This window comes from Hypanus sabinus, chromosome 14 (assembly GCF_030144855.1).
Source record: "Hypanus sabinus isolate sHypSab1 chromosome 14, sHypSab1.hap1, whole genome shotgun sequence".
Taxonomy (NCBI): Eukaryota; Metazoa; Chordata; class Chondrichthyes; order Myliobatiformes; family Dasyatidae; genus Hypanus; species Hypanus sabinus.
In genome coordinates, this window is record NC_082719.1 from 63,735,905 (window position 1) to 63,763,219 (window position 27,315).

General features: G+C 41.7%; 1 protein-coding gene across 1 annotated transcript in view; it reads right to left on the bottom strand.

The window, feature by feature from the left end:
* The window catches only part of rnf180a (ring finger protein 180a), a 149,180-nt gene extending 140,178 nt beyond the window's left edge, over positions 1 to 9,002 (bottom strand). Inside the window, exon 1 of the mRNA XM_059989329.1 lies at positions 8,209 to 9,002. The gene's annotated coding sequence lies outside the window, so the exon portion shown is untranslated. The remainder of the gene's footprint in view (positions 1 to 8,208) is intronic.
* Between the last annotated feature and the right edge of the window lie 18,313 nt (positions 9,003 to 27,315).

Consider the following 27,315-nt stretch of genomic DNA (forward strand, 5'->3'; position numbering starts at 1 on the left):
CTTATTTTGTGCCTCCGAGTACCCCAAAACCTTAACAAGGAACTCCAACATCTTCCTAATCATTGAGGTCAGATTAACTGGACTGAAATTTCCTTTCTTCTGCCTCTCTCCTTTCTTGAAAAGTGACATTTGCAATTTTCCAGTTTCTGAAACCATGCCAGAATTCATTGATTTTTGAAAGATCATTGTTAATGCCTACACAATCTCTTTTGCCACCTCCTTCAGAATGCTGGGGTGTAGACCATCTGATCCAGTGACTTATCTACCTTCAGATCTTTCAGTTTCTCAAGCACCTTCTCCCTAGTAGTGGCAACTTCACTCCCTTCTGAACATTCGGTATACTTCTCCACCCAAACAATAGTCTTTCAGAGCAGTATACTCGCCTGTTGCCAGATGAAGAATTGTTAAGTTCTACATCTATTTGGTGAGTGGTTCTCTCAGATTTTACATGAAATTCCTGGAGAAATGTAATTATTTTAGCATAGAAGTAATAATCTAAATGTTAGTTAGGAATGAAAATACAATGTCACCAAGGGCAACCTGGCGCATGTTCTAACCAGCTAGAAAAGAAAATATAATTGATCCACATTTCCTGGTACTAGAACTGACTGATCTTCATTGTCATTCTACCTTAAAATTGACAGTAACATCAGGGTTGCTAAGACATGTAGTTTAAATTGCAACAAAATCTGTTTCTGTCAATGAGTCAGAATCATTCTGCAGCTTTTGCCGCCGCAACAAGGAAGTCAGATAAATTGGTGAACTAATAATGTTGCCACACTGTGAAATACTAAGATTGTTGCATGGGACCTAAGCTTTAAACTCATGTATTAAACCATAGTTACTGCTTGCTTCTGTTATTGGCAGAATATACATAGACCATGAGATCACAGATGCAAATAAACCCATTCAAATTCATTTTGGCTCTGCCTTTCTAATGGTGAACTATGAATGTACATATGAATAATCCAACCAAGCAAAGAAAATTCTGCTATTAATAAATACCTTAAATAATGTCACAAAATGGATCAACTATCTTTTGCCATTTCCTTGGTCTCATTATTTCACTGTTTCTCCCTCCTGCACCCTCTTTTAAGTTTAAAATTTTATTTCAAATCTTTAGCTATTTTATACCACAATCAAATTAATGATCCTTTGGTTCATTTGTTAGTATTAAGTAACTATACATTTACTTCACATATGCAAAATTATTCCTAATTATTAGGTATAGGAAGAGAACACCAACTAAACTGCTGCTTGTGCTCAGTGCCACAAACTGCTCACATAATACCTCTGAAACCTCCTGGGTTCCTTGGCTGCACAAGTCTAAGAAACCAGGGAGTCTCAGTGTGAGGACTCGTCCTGAATGCTGAGGCAGGTGAAATGTGGGGGGGGGGGGGGGGGTGGGATGGATTAGCAGTGCTCAGGCAGGCTTGCAGTTGGACTATGAAGAGGGGGCACAGGCTAAGAAATGGGTAAAGGAACTGCAGCAACGAGCCAGTCTAAATATAGGGATTGCATTAGCTGGGAACAAGGCTGACCTTGCAAATAAAAGAGCAGTGGAATTTCAGGTTGCACAAGCATATGCAGAAGACAACAGCTTGCTGTTCATAGAGACATCAGCAAAGACAGCAATGAATGTGAATGAAATATTTATGGCCATAGCCAAAAAACTGCTGAAGAATGAACCTGGAATGCAGGTGGAACGTCAGGACAAGTCCCCACAATGAAACCCCCTGGTTCCCTAGACTTACACAGCCAAGGGGGTTTCATTGTGGGAGCTCGTCCCTGATCACTATGTATCCACCTGGGGAACTCATAATAAATGAAATACTTCTGTAACACTTTGGCCATAGTGGACACACTCTGATCCTTGGTAGGGAAAGCTTGTGCAGATCCGGTGTTGTGATCTGTCATGACTAAGACATTCACCATGTTGCTGGCATTTGGCTCTATTGACAGGAAATCCATGCACACTAGGTCAAGTGGCCCCACACTCTGCGAGTGGGACTCCTGGTGGTCTATGCCTCTGGCTTGGTCAAATCCTACAACCTCTTCTCTCCTATATCTTCCCTCCTCATCTCCTCTCAAACAAAAGCCCCAAGCCCAACCTTAGTGTCCCTTGGTCCCGCTCTGGGTCGAATCCTACAACCTCTTCTCTCCTATATCTTCCCTCTTCATCTCCTCTCAAACAAAAGCCCCAAGCCCAACCTTAGTGTCCCTCACCAGGGAAATCTCCTCTTAACTTGACCATCCTAACTGGATGGCATACATTTTTCCTTATCTCTTATCTTCAACAATAACCCAAACAAACATGAAAACAAAACAGACTGCTCTTACAGAACTGCTAAAAGGAATACATACAGCATAACAGTAAAAATATGAACCAGGGCATTACACCTCATAATGTGTTAAAGTTTTGAGCCTGGTCAGAGTTAATGTATATAATTTTCCAGAAATATCAAACACTCTTATGATCTTCTAAACTTCAGATAGCTTCTTATATTCTCAATTGGGCCTGATTTTCAAATAATTTAGTTGCACAGAGTTGTTAAACGAGGGTGGACGCAGCAGGGGCTGCGCGAACTGAGAAATTTAGGAAGCAGATGGCCAAACAACCCAAGAAAAGAAACAGGAATCTAAAGTGCTAGCGTTCTGAATATTGCCAATCCTTCCACATGAAGCAGCACCAGGTTACTCTATAATGTACCTCATTGCCTAATGAAGACTGATGAATGTCATTTGATAGACATTATCAACATGGACTTTAGTAAGGCACTTGACAAGATCCTGCATATTAAGCTGGTCCAGTAGGTTGAGCCGCATAGCATTCAAGGTCAGCTGGTTAATTAGATCTAAAATTGGTTTGGTGACAGGAAGTAAAAGGTAATGGTGGAAAGATGCTTTTCTGATGGAAGTTTCCAAATAGAGCTATACCACTACTGTAATTTGAAATATATTGTAATTATATTTGTAACATTTAAGTGACTTGGAAAAGAATATAGGAGGCATTGTTATTAAGTTTACAGCTAATGCCAAAGTTGGCAATGTTAGGGATAGAGAGGAAGGCCGAAGAGGGCAACTATTGGATATAGATCAGAAGGAAAGACAGGTATAGCATTAGCTGATTGAATTTAATCATGAAAAGCCCAAGGTGACTTTATGCACAGTAAATGGTAGGGCAATAAATGTTAGTAAACGGAGAGACATCGAGGTTCAAGTCTATAGTTTGTGGAAAGTAGCAACATAGATAGATAGAGTGGTAAAGATGGCATGTTTCCATTCACAGGTTGGAGCACTAAACATAGAAGTTCAAAGTTCAACAATGACTGTACAAAAAAAATTGGGATATCATAGTTGTAGAGAAGTACAGCACAATAACAGGCCCTTTGGCCCATGAGTCCATGCCAAAACCATTTAATCTGCCTACTCGCATCGACCTGCACCAGGACCATAGCCCTCCATACTTCTATCATCATGTACCTATCCAAGCTTCTCTTAAATGTTGAAATCAACCTCACATACACCCCTTATGTTGGCAACTCATTCCACACTCTCACAACCCTCTGAGTGAAGAAGTTTCTCATGTTCCCCTTAAACTCTTCACCTTTCACCCTTAACCGATGAGCTCTGGTTGTAGTACCACCCAACAGTGGAAAAAGACTGTTTGCATTAACCCTATCTATACCCTTCATAATTTTGTATACCTTTATCAATCTTCTACATTCTAAGGAATACAGCCCTAACCTATTCAATCTTTCCTTATAACTCAGGTCCTTTAGAGACCCAGCAAAATCCTTGTAAATTTTCTCTGTACTCATTCAGCCCTGAACCACAGAACATTACAGCACAGAAACAGGCCTTTTGGCCATTCTTGGCTGTGCCGAACCATTTTTCTGCCTGGTCCCATTGACCTGCACCGACCATTTCCCTCCATACCTCTCTCATCCATGTACCTGTCCAAGTTTTTCTTAAGTGTTAAAAGTGAGCCCACATTCACTACTTCAACTGGCAGCTCATTCCACACTCCCACTACTCTCTGTGTGAATAAGCACCCCCTAATGTTCCCTTTAAACTTTTCCCTTTTCACTCTTAACCCATGTTCTCTGTTTTTTTCTCCTCCAGCCTCAGTGGAAAAAGCCTGCTTGCATTCATTCTATCTCTACCCATCATAATTTTATACACCTCTATCGAATCTCCCCTCATTCTTCTACGCTCCAGGGAATAAAGTCCTAACCTATTCAACCCTTCTCTGTAACTCAGTTTTTTCAAGTCCTGGCAACATCCTTGTAAACCTTCTCTGCACTCTTTCAACCTTATCAATATCCTTCCTATAATTTGGTGACCAAAACTGCACACAACACTCCAAATTCAGCCTCACCAATGTCTTATACAACCTCACCATAACATTCCATCTCTTCTACTCAATACATTGATTTATGAAGGCCAATGGGCCTAAAGCTCTCTTTATGGCCCTATGTACCTGTGATACTTTACATGAAACATAGTTGAACTGCGCTTGGAGTATTGTGTGCAAAGCAAATTTAGTGTGGAAGGGATATGGTTTTGCTAGTGAGAGTGCAGAGGAGAGGAGAGGATGTTGCTTGGATTTAATTATAAAGATTGGGTATGTTGATTTCTTTTCCCTGAAGTGAAGGAGGCTAGAGGGTGACCTGATGGAGGTACTTAGCATTGTAAGAGGCATAGATGAGATAGAAGGTCAGAATTCTTTTGTGAATTCAAATTCAAGTTTAATTGTCATTCAACTATACATGACTACCCATATCCATGAATACAGCCAAATGAAATAGTGTTATGGTAGGGGTAACAAAATTGTAATGTTTAAGGGGAAAGAAAATAGTTTTGAAGGGGATTTTAGAGGAAAGCTTTATTGTTATTTTCACACAGAGAACAGGTGATATTGGAAACTTGCTGTTCAAGGGAGAAATGGAGTTAGATACCATCACTGCATTTAGAGAGGCATTGAAGAAGCAACATTTAGATGGATATGGACCTAATGAGAGCAAGTGGGATTTCTGTATCTAGATATGATAGACCCAAGGGCTGCCTTTTTCTTTGTTGTACAACTCTGCACTGGTCATTTCTCAGAAAGAGGTGGGGCTGAAATGATAGGCTAGTAAGCAAATATCTGTAATTTATGTTTCTCTTAAAAAGCAAATTGCAATCATTTCAGCTTAGACTGCAGAGCAACTGTGGCAGACAAAAATTGCTTTTAATAGAATTTAGGCTTTAAGTTATATGTCAAGGAGAGATTAAATTTTAAAAAAAGGAAACTTAGCCAGAGGGCCCCTTGTGGCTGCTCTGCAATTAAGTGTGATCATAGCTGATTTCCTGCCTCGCTGCCACTTTCCTACACTAACACCATCTTGTTTGATTTAATTATTGATCTCGGTTTTAAATATTGTCAGTAAGTAAACTGCACAGGCCTATTGGATTTTTCCTCAGATAAACATTTTACTGTTTACCCTCTAATGCCTCTACAATTGAGCAAATTTCTAAACCGTGAGAAAATTCAAAAATTAGAGGTGCAAGGGGAATTTGTGCAAGGTTAACTTACAGGTTAAGTTAGTGGTAAGGAAGGTATATGCAGTGTTTTATGATGCACTTATTTTGAGAGGACTATAATATAAAATCAAGGATGTAATGCTGAGGCTTTAAAGCATTGGTCAGACCATACTTTAAGTATTGTGAACAGTCTTGGGCCCCTGATCTCAGAAAGGATGTGCTTGCAATAGACAGGGTCCAGAGGAGGTACATGAGAATGATCCCAGGAATAAAAGGGTTAACATATGAGGAGTGTTTGATTGCTCTGGACCTGTACTGGCTGGTGTTTAATAGAATGAGGTGGGATCTCACTGAAACTGTCATATATTGTATTATAGTGTGAATGTTGAGAGGATGGTTCTCATAGTGGGGGAGTCTACCACAGGAGGACACAACCTCAGAATAGAGGGTCGACCATTTAGAACAGAGTTGAGGAATAATTTCTTTAGGCAGAGTGCAGTGAATCTGTGGATTTCATTGCATTCCAACTCTGGGGGCCAAGTCACTGGGTATATTTAAAGCAGAGGTTGATAGATTCTTGATTAGTCAGGGCATCAAAGATTACAGGGAGACTGCAGGGGAAGGAGTTGAGATGGATAATTAGTCAACAATGATGGAATAGTAGAGCAGACTTGATCAGCCAAATGGCCTGATTCTACTCTTATATCGTATGTTCTTATATTAAGGAGGAGCAATTTAGTACAACCCACCTCTCCCATAAGTTCTGGGAGTCTCCCGCATATTGATAGCAGCTCCGACACCCGCAAATTATTTACAATATCCTGGAAGTTGATTTTTTGAGAGTGAGTGGGGGAGAGGGGAGAGGGGGAATCCTGATTGGTCTCTCTTCGTGCTAAGTAGACCTATCAGCTTTCTCTGTGGGCAGGCTTTACAGTCGACCCCTCTCTTTCATTGGCCATCAGTTCAGTTTAGTGTCCTGCAGCGCCATGACAGAGTGTTCCAAAAAAATATAAAACGTACTTCACCCCAGACTAAAGTGTACCCCTGCATAATAGGGGTCAAAATAATGACAGTGTTGCTTGCTGCACTGTTTGTAACAGTGACTGTTCTATTGCCCATGGTGGGTTAAATGACTGTAAAAGACAAGTTGAGGTGAGTTTAACAAGTGTCATTCATTCATTAGCATAGCTAACATTATTTAAACTAGCTGGCTAGCTGCTAAGGAGCTACACAATTAATGTCCTACATGATGAGGCCAAACTCCCTGTAGACTTGCTTAAAGTTGTAATAGAATTTAAAAATGACTCCATGATAATATAAGTACATATTTTAAAGTCACATTTTTCTGCATAAGACAATAAGGATACACCTTATGCTTTTATTTCTTTTAGGGACCACAACATATTAGGGTGGCTAAGCGCAGGGAAGGCTGCTCAAGTATTTCACAGTTCTTTTCAGCAGAAAACCAAAGTCTGACAGAGGAGGTCACTAGAGCTGAGGTGTACTTCACATCTTTCATCGTTGAGTAGAACCTGCCATTCCAGGTGTGTAAGCACACAGGCAAGCTATTTAGGAAAATGTTTCCTGATACAGAAATAGAAAAACTATGCCTGCTCATCAACCAAGACAGCAGCTATTGTGAACATGGCACTGGAACCTGAATGTTCAGAGGATCTGTACAAGTTCACCCAGACAGGAAAAAAAGGCCATACAGTATTCAGAAGTCAGCTGTCTCACAAAACACTTGTGAATCTGATGTCTTGCAAAATTAACAAATTCATTGACACAGACTGCTATGAGGTTAAGACTTCAGGCAAAATGCTCGAATCTGCCAAGCAAGCCAAATCACAATACAACTAAAGTTTGCAAAGGAAATTGAAAAGCTATTTGCATTAGCATTTAGCTATTAGCATTGAGACAGCCAACAAAATACTCAACAAGGAATATCTGTGTGTGTATGTAAACAGTTTCAACATGTGATCAAATAAATTGTTGTGTTCTTTCATAATCAAATGTCCAGTATATATACACCCCTGGAGGACGAGGACGACAACGATGGGGGGTGGGGGTGCTAGCTCCATCTCCATCCCCCTGAAGTTTTTGCAGGGTGGGATGTCTGGATTCTACTCCTATCTCGTAATTAAGGAGCAATTTAGTACATATTAATCCATGGGTAAGTGGGGAACCATGACATCTTGCTGCGTTTGAACCACGCTATTACAATAAATATGAAATTACTACAGAGCATCGCTCTCTAACAAACTGTAAATCATATCACGGGTTGTCAGGACAGCTGACCAAAAGTAGGTCAAGGAAATATAATTATGTTCCTCCGGAAGAAAGGACAGTAATAGAACAACAGGTGTACACTGTTCACCTTCCGTCAGGTTTTTGCCGGAGGGTATACACACACAGTGGGGCAGTGCTCTTCTCACACCCACGCTTGTCGGCAGCAGAGGTGCTTCCGAAACCCGGCCACGCACTGGGCCCCGGATCCCTGTGCTCGGAGCCGCTCCGCACACTCGGGCCCGTCCTCCTAGCAACAGTCTGCGGCCCCGAGTTCAGGCTCCACTCGTCGCCCGGCACCCGCTCTCCGATCCCCTTCACCCATCTCTTTCCCGAGGCCCGACAGCTCTTGCCATCCGCACCGACTCCCGTTTCCCGAACCCCGGCACTTCTCACCGTCCAGCTCCGGTTCCTGTTTCCCGAGCGCTCGCCTTCGACTCCGGCTTCCTTTCGCTGTTTTCACTCTCCTTCCCTTTCAGCTTTTCACCTCTACTTCCTTCTCCTCCACAGTTCAGAACAAGCGTCCCCGAATCTTGAGCTCTCGTTCTTACCATATTTTTGGCATTTCCACCCAGTAAAATAATGTGAATTTATTTTTTTAAAAAAACCTTTGGATTGCATTGGAACGTAGGAGGAGATTTTTTTTTAAATCTATAGTGTGAAATCATTTCATTTTTGCTGTTTGGAGAACTGCGATTAATACAAAAGTTCTCGCATCACAAATATTTTCAGAACAAATGCTTACATACGTTTACTGCATCTCTGCTCATGCATTTCTTAACTTCACATCATTCTTCCCCACTAACATATGCTCATCTTTTGCTTCGAATAATTCCTGAAGATTTTCCTGATGCAAGAAAGCATTATCCAGCTCAGGAAGATCCATCACCTAGATCATGTTATCTGCTCCCTGCTGCCATCGGAAAGAAGGTACAGAAGCCTCAGGCTTCACACTACTAAGTTCAGGAATGGTTATTACCCCTCAACCATCAGGCTGATAAACCAGTGGGGATAACTTGCCCCATCATTGAGCTGTTTCCACAACCTATGGACTCACTTTCAAGGTCTCTTGTTCTCAATATTTATTACTTATTATTGTCTGTGTATTTGCACAGTTTGTTGTCTCTTGCACACTGGTTGTTTGTCCACCCTGTTAGGTGTAGTCTTTCATTGATTCTAATATCGTTCTAGGATTTACTGAGTATGCCCACAAGAAAATTAATCTCAGGGTTGTATATGGTGACATTTTTGTACTTTGATAATAAATTTACTTTGAACTTAAAGGTGACCATTGTTTTCTGATTCTTTTAATAACTTTTCAGAGCAGAATATGTATGAGACATTGACTGCATATAAAAATATTGGGCTAAATCATTTTTTTGCCTTGAAATCTCCGGTATTCCGTTTATTTACTGATTGCAATCCAAAAGCACACCATTCAACCTATTCTTGTTTATCCTGGCTCCTGGCTAAGAAAATCCATCAGGCCTATTTTCCCTCATTTTTTGATCCATTTGCCACTTACCCATGAAGGGATAACTTATGGCATCCAATTACCATAACAGTGTACATTGGGATGTGAGAGGAAGCCAAAGCAATTAGCAGAATGACAAATGGTCATGTGGAGAATGTGCAAACACCAAATACATGGTAACAGAGATCAGAATGGAATTCTAAACCCGTGAGCTGGCAACACAAATCTGGCACTGGGTTTGCTGACTGCAAAGTTCTAAATTCAAACAAAGACTTGAAGCCCTATCTGATATAGATAGTCATGTGTACCCTCACTGAAAGAGAGGTGATACTGTAACTATCCAATCTTCAAAGACTAGTTCACTTCCCTGTTTATCCTCCATGGCAAGATTAGCTGCTGATACCCACTATTTGAGCTATGCCCCCTGCCCCCGCCACCAAGGAGAATATCCTTCCAGCTAAAAAATAGTTTAAACACAGTTCATTTATTTTCACGCTTACATCCAAATAACATGTTTAAAACACATTTAAAACTCACAGAAGATTATCTTAAAAATTATTTCCTTATTACAAACCATTTCTGAAACACAAAGGACTTCCAAAACACAGGCACAATACCAATAAACTAAAAAGACATACCCACTAACCAGTCAACTGACGCAGAAATTGAAGGCAAAGGAATTGATTCTAGTTCACCTAGTATTTCTGTTAATGCTTTTGATGTTCTTTACCATTCCTAAAGAGCCATAACTGACTTCACAGACGATATTCTTTCAGATATATTGTAGCACAACTAGCCTAAAAGTGATTTAGGCTGTTCCAGATTCCCATAATTAATGCTGTGAAGCTGACTCTGAATGTGCAAACCTTCCAACCATTGACAGATCAGCTATTTGATATGCTAATAACTTTGTCAGTGTTGTCTAGTCTGAAACAAGCCCAATTAAATAACCCTTTGTCTTATATTGCACCTCTTGAGCAATAAGCCTAGTGCTGTGGGCCAATAAGTCTGCAATATGGACTGTGCTTGTTTGCAAAGTTGTCCTTTTAACTTAAAGCTGATTTATACTTGCCAGTTACATTAAGAACTGAAAACTGGCTCCTGCTTCCAACAAGAAGCTAAACAAAGAATATTGGTTGAAAGTTTAACTTACTCAAAAAACACCTTGATCTTTAGAAATGCTAGCTGCTAGTGTTTAGAAAGCTGTGTTTGTAAGAAAAGAAAGGCCCCCTGGCCTAGGGCAATGAATATCTATCACATAGCTAACTCAACCACCCCAGGTATGTAAATACTGGACTTACATAGGTTTGAGGCACGTTGAGCGACTAATGCCTGCAAGTATGTTAGTCCATTCTAAAAGTGGACTCCACATGAAGTTTAAGTACAGAGCTTGGGGCATAATTTTTACCTGGCATTCATTCTGGGAGTTCATATTTTCAATCTACACCAGCCCAATTTAGAGTCCCGATTCATCTTAATGGGAATTCTTATGATGAGGATTTTATTTATATTCAGTTAATTTCAATATTTTAGGCCTATTTATTTTAATCTATTATGGTTTAATTAATTTGATGTATTTTTATTTTTTATTATTTTTATTGACATAGTGGGATTGCAGTTGTTGCTGCTGTTTCACTGATCCAGGTTCCTGGGTCTTATCATGCCCTTAGGTGTTGTCTGCAAGGAACTTGCATGTTCCCTCTGTGACTGTGTGGGTTTACCTCAGGTGCTCAGGATTCTTCTTACATCCCAAAGATTTATTGGTATATTAGCTGATATATTAGCTATTAGCAGAGCCTTTTAATGTTGCTTAATGGCAGGTAGTGCTGCTGTTTCACTGCTTTGTCATCCTAAATTTAATCTTGACACCCCCCCCCCACCCCCATGCAATCTATGTGGAGTTTACATATTCTCCTTATGACCATTGGATTTCTTGATGGTTTTATTATTTCTGCCCAAATTTTTAAAAATGTATTTGGTAGCTGAATTGGCCATTCTACATTAACCACAATATATAGGAGAATTAGGGTGGAGATGAAGGGCACATGGAAGAGAATATGGGATATGGAAATCAGAGGACAAATGGAATTGGTGAAAAGTTACCACCTGATGCAGATCCACTTTTTCAAATGCTGCCCAATTTAAGTCCACATTAACATTCATCTTATGCACAAAGGACTTGGCACCAATTGTTTATCATCTTTTATCCAGGACACCAGAGGCTATATATACCAGTACAGAAGAAATCATTCCAGTTTTTCCTGGGACAGTTATCCTTACATATACTGAATCCTGCTGCACTCCCGCAAGGCAGTATTCCAGGGCACCTCTCTTCCACAACCTGACCTTAGGGTTATTCCATTTCAAAACCTGGACTTGATCTTCTTTATTTCGATCTAAAACATGGAACATTCTAAGTGGATACGCTGCACGTTCACCCTATTTGACATTCGTCTGTCTGTCTGACCAGGGTTTGTATCTTCATTGCTGGTGCTATGTTTACATGGACTCATATTATGCCTTGGGACTGTGAGTTCTTCTTCGGGAACTGTGGTATGGAATGATGAATTAATTGACAATCTCTGCCATTCAGCTGCCTTCTGCAGTTTCTGTCATTAAATATATGGCTCTTGCTCTTGGAAATGACAAAGTGTCTAAAAGTAACAAATGGGCTGATTCCACTACCAAGGCAGCAGCAGTGGATTCTCATAAGCAATTTGTACCACAATGCATCGAGGCTGCCAATCCATTCCAAAATTTTATTGATGAACTTGTAAAATTACAGTGTGATGTATCAGAGGGTGAAAATATTCTATGGACTAAAACACACTGTGTGCAAGACTCCCAAGGGCTCTATTGTCAACCCACTGGTTATTCTTTTGCTCCCTTCTCTCTTTTTGCCTGGCTTACCTTCATTGTGCACAGATTGATGCATATGGGAAAACGGAGGATGAGGAGCACGATCGAGGATAAGTGATATGTCTTGGGTTCCTCAACCACAGCAGGAATAGTGTCAGCAAATTGCATCATCTGCAAAAATGCACAACTGATGAAAGACATCACTGGTGTCTGCCACTGCTGGGCCCTTTGTAATCTCCAAATGGACTTTATACAGTCACCTAAATGTATGGGCTATAATTATGGGCTGGTCACTGTATATTATTTTCTCAAGCAGTAGAAGTCTACCCAACTCATAAAAATTATTTTGTAGCTGTTGCACTTTTATTACAAGAATTATTCCTAGTTTTGGAATCCCCAAGAAGATGTCAAATAACAGCTGACTACATCTTCCAAGCAAGTTGATGCTGAAACTGATGAAAGCTTTACAGTGTAAACATTACTTAACTTGCCTGTGCTACCCACAAACGACTGGAGCAGTTCAGTGACAGAATGGACTCCTGGAAAATAGGATGGTTAAATTTTGCAAGGAAATTAGATTAATGTGGTCAGGGGCACTTCCATAACAATACCCTGCACTGTAAACCATGTAATGGACCTATCTCCACATGAGAAAGTGTTGGGTGTGTCCCGTACGTATGTTTATCGGTCGCTCCTTCTCTTTGTCAAGCAGATGGACGTCCACACTATGAGTGAAAGAATGTTGCAGTATGGTGTGACACTAATGAGAAAATGAACAGGCAGGGAATGGGAAGATATATATCATGTTACCATATACAACCCTGAGAGTCATTTTCTTGTGGGCATAGACCACACCATTCTGGATGATTTTATTTTTACTCTCAACCTTATACTCCTGCCATCTCCCCATAACTCTTGACACTTTTACTCATCAAGACCCAATCAATATCTGCTTCAAATATATCCAATGACTTGGATTCCACATGCATCTGTAGCAATGAATTCCATAGATTCAACACCCTCTGACTAAATAAATATTCTGTAGCGGGGTGTAGTCGTTGTCAGACAGCGTGATGGAGTCTAGGTGTGGGGCCGGCAACTGGGCTTCACCCAGGGAGAACGTTTGAAAAGTCTCGGCGAGGACCAGTCTCCTCCCTTGCAGGTCGACCGGTAGGCTGTGAGCTCACAAAAAATCCGCTCCCAGGAGCGGTTGGGCTACGGTGGCCAGTGTGAAGTTCCACGTGAACCGGCTGGAGCTGAACTGTAGTCGCACCGTATGGGTTCCATAGGTCCTTACTATGCTGCCATTCGCGGCCCTCAGGGTGGGACCCGGTTCTCTGTTGCGGGTATCGTAACTCGTCGGAGGTAAGGCGCTGATCTCGGCTCCGGTGTCGACCAAAAAGCAGCGTCCCGACTGCTTGTCCCAGACATACAGGAGGCTATACCAATGACTAGCCGCCATAGCCATCAGCGGCGGCTGGCCCCGGCGTTTCTTGGGAACTTGCAGGGTGGGCTACAGCAGCGGGCATCTGTGCCCCACCGCTGGTGGTAGAAGCACCATTGTTTGTTGGTCTCCTCACTCCAACCTCTGGGGTTAGTGGGCTCTGCAGCGGGGCCTGGTCTGGTCTGCTGCCGGGAGCGTGGCCTGGTGATCTGTGCGACGGACGCCCCGCTCTCCTTCTTGGCTTTCCAAAGCATGTCTGCCCAGGCCGCCACCTTCCTGGGGTCATTGAAATCCACGTCAGACAGCAGCAGGCGTATGTCCTCGGGCAGCTGCTCCAGGAACGCCAGCTCAAACATGAGGCAGGGCTTGTGTCCTCCAGCCAGGGACAGCATCTCGTTCATCAAAGCCAACAGCAGCCTGTCTCCCAAACCATCCAGGTGCAGTAAGTGGGCAGCTCGCTCGCGCCGTGAGAGTCCGAAGTCCTTATGAGCAGGGCTTTGAATTCTGTGTATTTGCCGTCCTCCGGGGGGCGACTGTATGAACTCCTCAACCTGGGCGGCTGTGTCCTGGTCGAGGGAGCTCACCACATAGTAGTAACGTGTGGCATCCGAGGTTATCTGCCGAATGTGGAATTGGGCTTCTGCTTGCTGGAACCATAGGTGAGGTCGCAGCGTCCAGAAGCTTGGCAGTTTTAACGAAACTGCATGAACAGATGTGGCGTCGTTCATCTCCGGTCCAAATATCATTTGGGCCATCGGGGTCACCAATTGTAGCGGTGTGCTACACGCAGCGCTGAAATAACGACACATAATCGGTGAGCTGCAGTTGCAAAAAAGATTTATTCAAACTTCACGGCCTCGCTTTAAAGCCTTCCTGTTCCCACCCTCCGCAGGTGGGAATGCTGTAGGGGGGCGCATATTCACAGTGAAGCAGGTGAAGCTGGTGAAGCAGGCTTGGCGCCCTTTTTGGGACCGGCCTCAATGCCGGCGCGCGCCACTTTGTGAGCTGGTTCGAGTGCGCTGGGAAGTGAGTCGCCACAATCCCTCATCTCTGTTCTAAAGACATCTTTCTATTCTGAGGCTGTGCCTTTTGGTCCTAGACTCCAGCACATTTTAGGTCATATTTATATAGAAATAGGGAAAATTCTACAGGGTTCACAAACTTTCTAGCATCACTGTATAACGAGAGAAGAAGTGGTTTCAACACTGACCTCTGTAGAACACCACTAGCCACCTCAGCCAGCCAGAACATTCCTCCTTTATTCTCATTCTTTGCCTCCTGCCAGTCAGGCAATCTTCTGTCCTGTAATACCATGGGCTCTAATTTTGTCATTTCATTTTTAAATCTTTTTATTAATTATTATTGAAGATTAACAACAAAGATACATTGAGTCAATATGTCATTACGTACAATAAAAAATTAAATTAGCAAATAACTGCTTAACAAAGCTAAGCAATATATCAATAATAATAAGAGAAAATAAAGTGTTAAGAATATTTTTTTTTTAATTGCAAGGAAATTAGATTAATGTGGTCAGGGGCACTTCCATTGCAATATCCTGCACTCAAAACCATGTTATGGGCCTATCTCCACATGAGAAAGTGTTGGCTGTGTCCTGTACGTTTTTAAAAAAAAATTCTTAAAATATTCTTAATTTTGTCTTACAGCCTCATGTGCAGCACCTCGTCAAAGGCCTTATGAAAATCAAATAAACACTATCTACTGATTCACCTTTGTCTAGCCACCTGTTATTTCCTCAAAGAATTCCAACAGGTTTGTCAGTCAATATCTCCCGCTATGGACTTTGGCCTATTTTATCATGTGCCTCAAAGTACCCTGAAATCTTATTCTTTATTATGTCAGGCTAATTGTCATATAATTTCCTGACTTTTGCCTCCCTCTTTTTTTAAAGAGTGGAGTCACATATACAATTTTCCATTCCACCTGAACTATTCAAAATCTTGCAAGATCACTACTATTGCCTCTGCAACCTCATCTACCTCATTCAGAACCCTAGGGTGTAGTCCATCTGTTCCAAGTGACATATCTACCTTTAGAGCCTTGAGCTTTCCAAGCAGCTTCTCCTTGGTAATAGTAACCACACTCACTTATGGTTCCTGACACTCTTGTCAAATTTCTGGCATAATACTAGTGTCTTCCATAGTGAAGATTGATTAAAAATACTTATTAAGTTCATTCACCATTTCTTTGTCCCACATTTGTCCAGCATCATTTTCCAGTGGTCCAATATCCACTTTTGTCTCTCTTTTACTTTTTATGTATCGAAAAAAACTTACCTTCATATTTCATCTTTTCTCTCCTTATGGTTTTTTAATTGTCTTCTGCTGGTTTTAAAAGCTTCCCAATCATCTAGCTTCCCTCTGATTGGTACAATATTGTATGCCCTCTATTTTGCTTTTATGCTGTCTTTGACTTCCCTTGTTAGCCACAGTAGCCCCATCCTCCCTTTAGAACACTTCTTCATCTTAGGGATGTACCTATCCTGTGCCTTCTGAATTACTCCTAGAGATTCCAGCCATTGCTTTTCTGCTGTCATCCCCGCTGGTGTACCCTTCAATCAACTTTGGTCAGCTCCTCTCTCATGTCTCTGTAATTGCTTTTGATCTACAATATTGCCTTTGATCTTGTAATACAGATATATATGATTTTAGCTTCTCCCTCTCAAACTGCAGGGTGAATTCTATCACATTATGTTCACTAACTCCTAAGGGTTCCTTTACCTGAAGCTCCCTATCTGGTTTATTAAACAACACACAATTCAGAAGTGCCTTTTCCCTAGTGAGTTCATTCTTAAGCTCCTGTAAAAAGCCATCTCATAGGTATTCTATGAGTTCCCTCTCTTGGGCTCCAGCAGCAACCTGGTTTTCCTAACCTACCTGCATATTGAGATCCCCACGTCTAGCATAACATTACCCTTTTTACATGCCATTTCTATCTCCTTTTGTATCAATTATTTGTCTAAATCATGCCCTTTCAGGTTACTTTCTCTGTAAGGTTCCACATGACTTTACAGTAAATTAGTCTTGTAGGCAAAATTAGAAGGAACATCTAGAAATATTAGATGTTGATATCTTCTGTTTATTACAGATTAGGTTTAAGAAGTTTTTTTATACCCATTCTCTTAATGACACTGTCTGCAGTTCCAATATAAACTGAAATAGTCAAACAAGCAACTAAAAATATAAATGAAGAATCAACAAGATAATTATTTGTAATTGTTCTTTTTTTACAACATTGCTAACAGTGAGAGGATGCCACGTAATGACTTTGTTGCAAATAAACTGCAAGGTACCTGTTATTTTACAAACTAGTATAAAAGAACTATTTAAAGAATACCCAGTCAGATGATATATTTTATCTTTTTATTTCCACATAAGCTTGTGTTTTTTTCCCAAATTGAAAATCTTATTGGTGGAGGCTTTCAATACAGTCATAGCACAGCTGATTTATCCCAGAAGGTAAATTAATCCCAAAATAGCAACCCCTATTGATGAAGGATTGGTCATGGATTTCCCTTCATATTAGTGAGAGGCTACCCAATGTACCTTTGAAAAAGGGAATGTTGTAGTATATCTTTGGGTGAACAAGGTCATGGGGCACCACATGTGCATAATCAATTGCTCACATTTTAAATATTAAATATTTTTGGTTGAGTTTGCCCCGACGTTAATCTGGGTGCACTGTCATAAAGTCGTCCAGTTCTGACCTGAGCCCTTTTTTTAAATGCTTTTCTGAAACAGTGCAATACCTCGGTCTAATGAGAAGCCACTGAGTCCAGTTAACTTTCAACATGAAAAACAAGTTCAGTTTAGTGTAGTAAATGTCCAAAAACATTTCACAAGTGTGCTAAGGAGTGAAAATTTTCAAATAGCCAAATGAGATGTTACTGCATAAGACCAAAAGCTTAGTTAAATGAATATATTTTAAAGGGACTTGTCAAGTAAATAGCTAAAATTTCATGGATTATTCCTTAGGTAGTAGATGAGCTGATGCAAAGTCAGAATTATAATGACCTAAAGCAGGGGCGTCAAACTCATTTTAGGTCACGGGCCGGATTGGGCAAAATGCAGCTTCGTGCGGGCCGGATCAGTCGGGCGCGTGCGAACGCAGCTTTCATTGCCTCCGTTTTTTCAGCCTGTTCTCATGTGTCTCAGTCTCTGCTATAACTACAAAGTGTTTCACTTCACAAATTCCATTTCTTATGAAGAAGACTGCTGAGCAAACATTATTTTTATGATTGGTATTAACTTACAATCATAGGCTTCATATCGCCGGGCCATTAATAATTAAAATAATCGATCTATCTAAATTGATCTCGCGGGCTGGATATAATTGTACGCCCAGCCGGATATGGCCTGCGGGCCTTGAGTTTGACACCTATGACCTAAAGGAAGTAGAAATTGGGAGTCTTAGTGATGAGAGGGATACATAGTCTAAAGGTTCAAACGTAACACCATATTTGGGAAGAGTCTGCTTCGGCTTCAGAAATTTGTGAAAGTGAGGAATGATGTTGGAAACTGGTGAATGGATTTCTTGCTGGAGGTCAAAGACAGGTTGTTCTAATATCTGGCTGGCGAAGATTTCCACTCAGTTAGTGGTGAAAGTTGAATAAATGGTCTTGCAGCTTAAAGATAAAAGGGAAATCAACATATTGGGGTGAGGTAGAGCTGGATGACACCAACATAATTGTGGAAATTGATGCAAGCTGGAAATCTTAAGGGGGATATTAGTTGTATATTGAAGCCACAACCTATTGAGGATTGCTCCATGACCACCTGTTGCCTTCCTCATTCCAGCTTTCTCCTTTGCCTCTTCTCCTCCTCTTCCTGCTTCTGCTGTTCAGCGTAGAAAGCACATTTGTCTGAAAATATTGTGATTATGATTATGAACAGACTGTGAACAAAATCATTAAGCATGTCAGGAGTGTATTGCAAGGTAGGTACTATCTAGTCAGCATATTTACATCTTAAAAACCTTACTAAGAATACTCCCAAGTTCCTCATGGTCTGAGCTTGTGGTTGGTCTCTCCATCATAACTAAGAGTCTCGGCTGCAATGAGGAGCTGATGAAAAGGAGATTAGTTTAACTTTGAGTTCTCTAACTTCTGTTAATGCCCCTCCTCCCCTTCTTAATCCATCCCTTATTTATTTATCTATTTTTCCCTTTTTTTCTCTCTCAGTCCCTCTCACAATCATTCCTTGTCTGTTCTCCATCTTCCTCAGGTGCTCCCCTCCCCCTTTCTTTCTCCCTAGGCCTCCTGTCCCATGATCCTCTCCCTTCTCTAGCTCTGTATCCCTTTTGCCAATCAACTTCCCACCTCTTACCTCCCCCTCCTGTCTTCTTCTATCATTTCAGATCTCCCTCCCACTTTCAAATCTCTTACTAGATCTTCTTTCAGTTAGTCCTGATGAAGGGTCTGGGCCTGAAACGTGCTACAAAGTCTTGAATGTGTGGGACCAGATAATGATGAGAGGTGGTGACCTCTTTAAGGTGTCAGTGATCATCACATGAGCAGCAACCACCATTGGGGTTAGGGACCATATGAAGGGTGAAGCCCAGGAGCTATTCTACCGGCATACACTTCCAAATCTTTCCATGTGGACATACTCTGACTTCATGGTTGCCATCTTCACTGGGTCCAGTCAATGTGCATAGAAGTGGACTCGCAGGCCAGTTGTGGGAATGTGGTGCTTGACACTGTGTTTTGAGACTGTAGTGGAGAATGCGGGCTTGATGATGTCTGGGAATTCGCCCAGTAGTTGAGTAAACTCACTTAAGGTGGTACATGTGCTTGACAGTAGTTGTGGGGAACTTACTGGGGGGAGCAGGGAAACAACCCAAAGTCCTTTGCATCCACAAACCGGCAGCTCTTAAGATTGACTGACAGTCCTTGGGCATACAGGAAATCTGCTCCGAGCAGAGGTCTAGCTTCTTTAGCCAGGACAAGTGTAATGTCACCCACTGAAGCAAAGTGTCACCCGTTGTGTCCCATAAGTCTGGATCCTGCTGCTGTTGGCGGCCTCTCACAAGGTTTCTTCGCTCTTTGCCTTCTGATCAATAGGTGCTACTGGCAGACGCTTGCATAGCACCCGTGTCATATAGGAAGCAGCGCCCTGAAAGGGTATCTGTAATGTACAGTAGACAACCCTGGCAGACCTCTGATGTTCTGCTACACTGGCACTGTTGAAGTTGCAAAGTGATTGGCACTTCCTGGCATTCATACCAAAGTGAGAATGGTGAAAGCACCTGGCATTGTCTGTTTCTCAGCCACAGGTATCCTTATGTTGGGAGTCCTTGCTGGTCAGGCTTATTGAGGTAGAGAAAGGAGAAGGAGTGATGCATTGGTGCCCGGTTGAATGTAGACTTGATGCACCATCAATAACTCTCGGAGACTGGAAGTGAACAATAGGCTTTTATTAGCAGCAACAATGGGGCACAACATCCTGGAGACTGAGGGAGGAGCAGTGCCCCAATCGCCTTTATACAGGGGTCTGTGGGAGGAGCCACTGGAGCAGTCAGCAGAGGGGCGTGTCCAGACAGGTATACATAGTCTACCACAAGACTATCAGTCAATTTAGCGAGCTCCCTGTAGTTCATTATGGTGCATTAGTAAGGGCTATGCGAACCTCATCAGGCATTCGCTGCATGAAGAGTTCTTTAAAAATAAAACAAGGATGGTAATTTCCCGGGAGAGACAGCATGTGGTCCATTAGCTCCAAAGGACTAGCATTGCCGAGACTAGGGAAGGAGAGCAAATGTTTGGCACGCCCAAACTCCAGTAGTTCAAAAGTCAGTAGAAAATATGTTTGCAGCAATCGGTATTTATCATGTTCAGGAGTGTGTTTAAGCAGACTCACCACTCTTTCAGCCATGGAGTTGCTGAGCACTGCTCCCATGTAGCAGAATTTGGTGTCATCAATGGTGATATCTTGCAACGTGAACTGAGCCTCAGGTTGTGCAAACCATGCAACAGCATTTTGCTCCCAAAACTCTGGCAGTTTCAAAGCAAATGCATTGACTGTCATATTCAATAACTCTGGAATTGTCCTAGAGCATTGGGGACACCAAGTTAGGCTCTTGCAAATAAAGTGAAGTGATGCATTTTAATGTTTAATGAAACCTGTAACACAAATCTTTATGTAATAATGTCATCACATCAAACCAGCCTATTAAAGTGAAACCTTAACTCAATGTCGGTGGTTGTGAATTATGTACCTTAATTTACCATTACACCATAACCTAGTTATGGTAACCACTAGTTACATTACCCTTACACCATAATCTGTGCAAAGCCAAATGACTGTAAAATTTGCTGGTCTGAATGGAAAGGCAGTGGCAACTTTACTTTTCCTTGTCCAGAGAGCTTCCAAGGCATCTTGTGTGCAGCTATTTGATGAAAATGAGAAATTGTTATGCAATGTTTCAGAATGGCAGGCAGGGATACGTAGGTGGAACTTTGTGTACAGTAAATCTCCAATATCACTGCATTTGAAAATCTCTGCTTCCTCAGAATTTGGGGAGTGAGAGAACTGATTAAAGCAGCCTCTTACACGTAGACCTCTCTGACCACAGCCCTTCATCTATCCTTCCTCACTCCAGCAGCTTACCTAGTGTGAGTGGCTTTGAACTCTCTTTTCCTGCTCTTGATAGTAACTGTTTATAATGTGAAATGGTTAAAATCTGAAATATGATTCGATAATAGACTGAAGAAGATGGTGCCAGTGAGTAACATCCTTTAGACAGTTCATGAAACCTTTCCTTTCAGTTCTTCTTCTTTCAGATGTGGTTCTGCTACTGTTGGAGCCTGTGATCTGTGGTGTGTTTTTGGACCGATTGAACCACTGGCACTTTGCTGTCTGAGAGGGAGGTCAGTAAGGTTTTGAGTAAAGTGTACAGTATCAAAGGCAAGAAGCCATTAATCAACTTCATTTCTCGGCAATCCTGCTGATAGGCCAAAGCCTGAAAGGAAGATCCTGCCTGACAAACCTACAGCAATTCTTTGAGGAAATTACAAGCAGTGTAGACAAAGGAGATGCAGTAGATGTGGTGTACTTGGATTTTCAGAAGGCCTTTGACAAGGTGCCGCACATGAGGCTTCTTAGCAAGATAAGAGTCCATGGAATTACAGGAGAGTTACTAGCATGGGTGGAGCATTGGCTGATCAGCAGAAAACAGAGAGTGGGAATAAAGGTTCTGTCTATTCTGTCTGGCTGCAGTTACCATTGGAGTCCCACAGGGGTCAGTGTTGGGACTGCTGCTTTTTACGATGAATGTCAATGATTTGGACAATGGGATTAATGGATTTGTGGCTAAATTTACTGATGATACAAAGATAGGTGGAGAAGTGGGTAGTGTAATTAAATAGCCTGCAGAGAGACTTAGATAGTTTAGCGGAATGGGCACAGAAGTGGCAAATTAAATACAATTTCATGCACTTTGGTGGAAGAAATAAACAGGCAGACTATTACTTAGATGGGGATGGAATTCAAAATGCAGAGATGCAACAAGACTTGGGAGTCCTTGTGCAGGATACCCTAAATGTTAACCTGCAGATTGAGTCAGTTGTGAAGAAGGTAAATGCAATTATGGCATTCATTTCTAGAGGTATAGAACATTCAAGCAGGGATGTGATGTTGAGGCTCTACAAGGTACTCGTGAGACCACACTTGGAGTATTGTGTGCAGTTTTGGGCTCCTTATTTTAGAAAGGATATACTGACATTGGAGAGGGTTCAGAGAAGATTCACGAGAATGTTTCCAGGAATGAAAGGGTTACTGTATGAGGAACGTTAGGCAGCTCTTGGGCTGTATTCCCTGGAGTTCAGGAGAATGAGGGGGGGATCTCATAGAAACATTCCGAATGTTAAAAGGCCTGAACAGATTAGACATTGCAAAGTTATTTCCCATGGTAGGGGTTTCTAGAACAAAAGGGCATGACTTCAGGATTGAAGAACATCCTTTTAGAACTGAGATACGGAGAAATTACTTTAGTCAGAGGCTGGTAAATCTGTGGAATTTGTTGCCACTTGCAGCTGTGGAGGCCAAGTCACTGGATGTATTTAAGGCAGAGATAGACAGGTTCTTGATTAGCCAGGGCATCAAAGGGTACGGGGTGATGGCAGGGGAATGGGAATTGATGGATGATTTGAATCAGCCCATGATTGAATGGCAGAGCAGACTCAATGGGCCGAATGGCCTACTTCTGCTCCTAAATCTTATGGTCTTATGATTAAAGCATTGAGGAAGACTGAAAACAACCAAGATGAGAGTGGAAGGTGAGGCAAGCATGGCTTCAGCACCGTGTGTGATCAGCTGCTGCCGGAGGAAGGTACAGTACCTGAGTGCAACCTGTTTCTTTCCCACTCTTACTTGCTGGTCCCAGAGGAAGGTGTGTTTGATTGGAATCTCTCTCACTCCCTCACACTCGATGCTGCTGGAGTCTTGGGTCTTGAGCAAGGTTTAATCAATGTGGATTGGACTCTGTGGCTCACGTTGTGATGTGGACTGACACTGTGGCCCACAGCCTACGAATGACATGGTGCTGGGTTGAACTGAAATGAGCTGGAATGAATATTCTTGGAGTGTTTACGATGACTTTTGCTTTGATTTCTGTGCTTGTCACTTGCATTTCTCTGCCGTTTACGCAATTTGTTCTTTGCGCACTGGGGGTTTGATTTCTTTTCTCTGAACAGGTTCCATGGTGTTTCTTTGTTTCATGGCTGTCTGTGGGAAGATGAATTTCAGGGTTGTATACTGCATACATACTTTGATAATAAATGTATGTTGAGCTTTGAATAATGGCCAAGAACCTACTGGCATCATAAATGCAGCACCTGTTTTGGGATTATAGGTTTGTAGCTTTGCCTTTGTAATTTGTAGCTTGTAGTTCAGAATGGTCCCGGATCATTGTAGCACCAAAGCTCTATGTGCCCAACTTCCAATGAAAGTTAACTCTGGTAGTTACTTCTCTCTTTAAGTAGTGGAGGAGAAGAACTTGACCCTATCATTTGACCCTGCTTTCCTCTACATGACCAAGGGTATATGGTGAATAATTTTCACTGAGATAAATGAATTGGTGTCATACCATGACTGACATTACCCCTACCCTCTCCGAGTTACTGGCACAATTACTGGGCCTGTACACAGATCCTCATGATTGAAAGTTGTATTGCACTGCAACTCAAAGTATAAAAGACATGTTTTCATCTATTGTATTTATGGTTATTGAGTTAACTGCTTAAGTGTAAGATTCTTCATTGGTTAATAATTATTCCCTTGAATTCCCTATATTATTATATTCTTTTCCTTCTATTTCAAAGACCACCCCAATAATTTGATTCCTATTATAAATATACAATATTGTTTAAATTGTTTCCTGCTCACTTATTGTTTTCTTTCTTGTTTGTTCTGTGCTTTTGATGTCTCATTCCCAGGCATCAGTGAACTGCTGAGATTAGGTCAATCCAGTTTACAGTTACCTGCTAGACGCTGGGTCTATCAATAGGATGGTGCTTGGGTGCCCCCTGGAGGTATTAATATGATTATAAGCCATTAATTTGAAGAAACACATGCAAAATGCTGGAGGAACTCAGCCAGCCAGGCAGCGTCTATGGAAAAAAGTACAGTCGACATTTCAGGCTGAGATCTTTAGCGGGACTCAATTTGAAGATCAATTTTTAACCTGAAAGATCAAAGTTTCCATAAGAATATTCAATTCTAATATTAAGACCTATGAACTAATGTTATCATATTTGATTCATGTTCTGTTAACTTTGGAGCTATCAGATTAAGTTCTGTGAGCTGCTTAAGTTCACCCTGTTTAATGTATACAAAGCAGCCACAATGAAGAAGGAGAGAAAGTGTTGTGTTTTGTGCAGCTTTTACCTGAAAAATGTTGAATTATTGAGACAGCTGCACTGATCTAAGTGAATGTTGAATATTATACCATGCTCCTAATTTGTAATCAGCAAATAATGGAATGACTTGGTATGAAATGGGGTCAAAAGATATCTGGTTCCAGTAAAGTTCTTGTCAATGTTAAACTTAAAGATATATTTGGGAGAGAACTTTGGAACGTTGATACCCAAGACATGGTTGTTACTTCCCTTGTTAACTTGCTAATCAAGGAATGTAAGTGTTATAAAAATAGAAGATTCTATTCTGCAGGTTAGGCCACCTCTGTGGGAAGAGGAACAGAGCTAACTTTTCAGGTTAACTCTGCTACTCCTGCCTCAAATACTGCCCAATCTGCTATTTCTAATATTATTTTCATTTTAGTTTTGACTTGCTGCAGATTTTTTTTGATGGGCCCAACTATAACCTTTTGCAATTTTGCATACATTCGTGGATCTCCTGTCGGCCAGCGTGGACTTGTCCCAATAAGAGAAAAGTTGTGAATTAGCCAAAATTGTTAACAATTAATTCATTTCTAAGTTTTGATAGTGCAGAGTTTGTTGCTGAAGAAGCTAGGAATGGTAATGTCAAGGACTGTGAAGAATGTTTTAAACCTCTGAAGACTGTCATCCACCATAAACATAAGGAGAATTTTACCATTGACGGCAGTTTAATTTTTGATTCCATTAAATCTAGACAATATAAATATTTCTGCTTTTTAATCAGAGAAATACCCGAGAGTGTCCCTTAGCTTGCTGACAGAATAAGTTTTCACTGAGGGAAATAAGTGGCTTATGTAAGCAAAATATTATTTTCAGAATCACAATCACAATCAGAATTAAGTTTAACATCACTGCCATGTGTTGTGAAATTTGTTGTTATGTGGGAGTCTGATGACAGAGGGGAAGAAGCTGTTCCTGAATCGTTGAGTGTGTATCTCCCCCCTGATAGTAGCAATGAGAAGAAGGGAAGTCCTGGGTGGTGAGAGTACTTAATGATGGATGCACGAGGAAGTCTGCAGATGCTGGAAATTCAAGCAACACACACAAAATGCTGGTGAAACGCAGCAGCCCAGGCAGCATCAATAGGAAGAAGCACTGTTGACTTTTCGGGCCGAGACCCTTCATCAAGACTTACTGAAATAAAAGATAGTAAGAGATTTGAAAGTAGGAGGGGGAGGGGGAAATCTGAAATGATAGATGACCGGAGGGGGTGGGGTGAAGCCAAGAGCTGGAAAGGTGATTGGCAAAAGGGATACAGAGCTGGAGAAGGGAAAGGATCAGGGTTCCCCTTGTCCTCACCTACCACCCCACCAGCCTCCGGGTCCAACATATAATTCTCCATAACTTCCACCACCTCCAATGGGATCCCACCACCAAGCACACCTTTCCCTCCCCCACTCTTTCTGCTTTCCGCAGGGATTGCTCCCTATGTAACTCCCTTGTCCATCCGTTCCCCCATCCCTTCTGACTGATCACCCTCCTGGCACTTACCCTTGTAAGTAGAACTCCTTACACTTCCTCCCTCACCACCATTCAGGGTCCCAGACAGTCCTTCCAGGTAGAAACATAGAAACATAGAAAATAGGTGCAGGAGTAGGCCATTCGGCCCTTTGAGCCTGCACCGCCATTCAGTATGATCATGGCTGATCATCCAACTCAAAACCCTGTACCTGCTTTCTCTCCATATCCCCGATCCCTTTAGCCACAAGGGCCATATCTAACTTCCTCTTAACTATAGCCAATGAACCAGCCTCAACTGTTTCCGGTGGCAGAGAATTCCAGAGATGCACCACTCTCTGTGTGAAGAAGTTTTTCCTCATCTCGGTTCTAAAAGGCTTCCCCTTTATCCTGAAACTGTGACCCCTTGTTCTGGACTTCCCCAACATCGGAAACAATCTTCCTGCATCTAGCCTGTCCAATCCCTTTAGAATTTTATACGTTTCCATAAGATTCCCCCTCAAATTTCTAAATTCCAGTGAGTATAAGCCTAGTTGATCCAGTCTTTCTTCATATGAAAGTCCTGCCATCCCAGGAATCAATCTGGTGAACCTCCTCTGTACTCCCTCTATGGCAAGAATGTCTTTCCTCAGATTAGGGGACCAAAACTGCACACAATATTCTAGGTGCAGTCTCACCAAGGTCTTGTACAACTGCAGTAGAACCTCCCTGCTCCTGTACTCAAATCCTTTTGCTACATGCCAACTACAATTTTATCATCTCATTATATTTGTTAAATGCTCTTATCCTCAGAAACAAAACCTACAAATATAATACATGTATAAGCACACACATGGGCACAAATGCATATTTATGTGCTTGTATATATGCATACTAAAGCCTGTGCATTTGCAATTTTCCAGTTTTCCAAGACCATTCCAAAATCACTTGATTCTTGAAAGCTCATTACTAATGCCTCCACAATCTCTTCAGCCTCCTCTTTCAGAACCCTAGGGTGTACACCAACTGGTCCAGGTGACTTATCGACCTTCAGAAGTTTCAGTTTCCCCAGCAGCCTTCTCACTACTAATGATAAGTTCACACACTTCATGACCCCTGACACCTTTGCAAAGAGGAGGTGGCCTGTCAAACTGACTGGAGGGATATGTGTAATCCTGAAGGCTCAACTAGTGGCTCCATCACAGCCGCAAGCCTCCCCAGAATCAAAGACATCTTCCAAAGGCAGTGTCTCGTTACAAGAATCACCCCTTGTAATAATCATCAGGCACAGAGAATCTGTAGTTACCGACAAGTAACTTTTACTGTTTCGACTAAAAGCACGTGGGTTCACAAACTATCTCCGTGTGCACCCTA